Source organism: Grammomys surdaster, unplaced genomic scaffold (assembly GCF_004785775.1).
Source record: "Grammomys surdaster isolate TR1022 unplaced genomic scaffold, NIH_TR_1.0 141, whole genome shotgun sequence".
NCBI lineage: Eukaryota > Metazoa > Chordata > Mammalia > Rodentia > Muridae > Grammomys > Grammomys surdaster.
In genome coordinates, this window is record NW_021604599.1 from 3,125,585 (window position 1) to 3,126,104 (window position 520).

The window sequence follows — 520 nt, forward strand, 5'->3', positions numbered from 1 at the left end:
CTCCTCCTGTGAGGTGCCCACTCACCTCCTCCTGTGAGGGTCTCCACTCTCTTACAGCTGACTTCAGGTCCCTGACTTCTGGAACCACTTGTTTACTGCTCTAGAGGCAATGGGACTTAAGAGAATGGAGCCAGTAAGTGAGGCAGACTCATGTCTCACGCAATAGCTAACTTTATTCAGAGCATCAGGCAATTTCTAATCTGAGGGTTAGGGAGACACACACTGAGTAAGATGTTCAATTACAAGGACAAGCCACATGTGGCAAAAACCATCTTTTTCCATAGAGGCATACGAATAACAACAGCAGAAGTAACACTCCTTTATGCTATGCCTGGGAGGAGCATGAAAACACATTCCAAGAACAATTCTGTGTTTTGAAGAAACTGAAGTCACAAAACTCTTGTTTTCTTGGAGTTTTCTTACAAGCACTCAGAATTCTCACAGGACAGGACTATGTTCCAACACTTCCCAATAGCCTTGTGTTGAAGTCTATTTCAGTGGGGGCTTGAAAGATGACTCA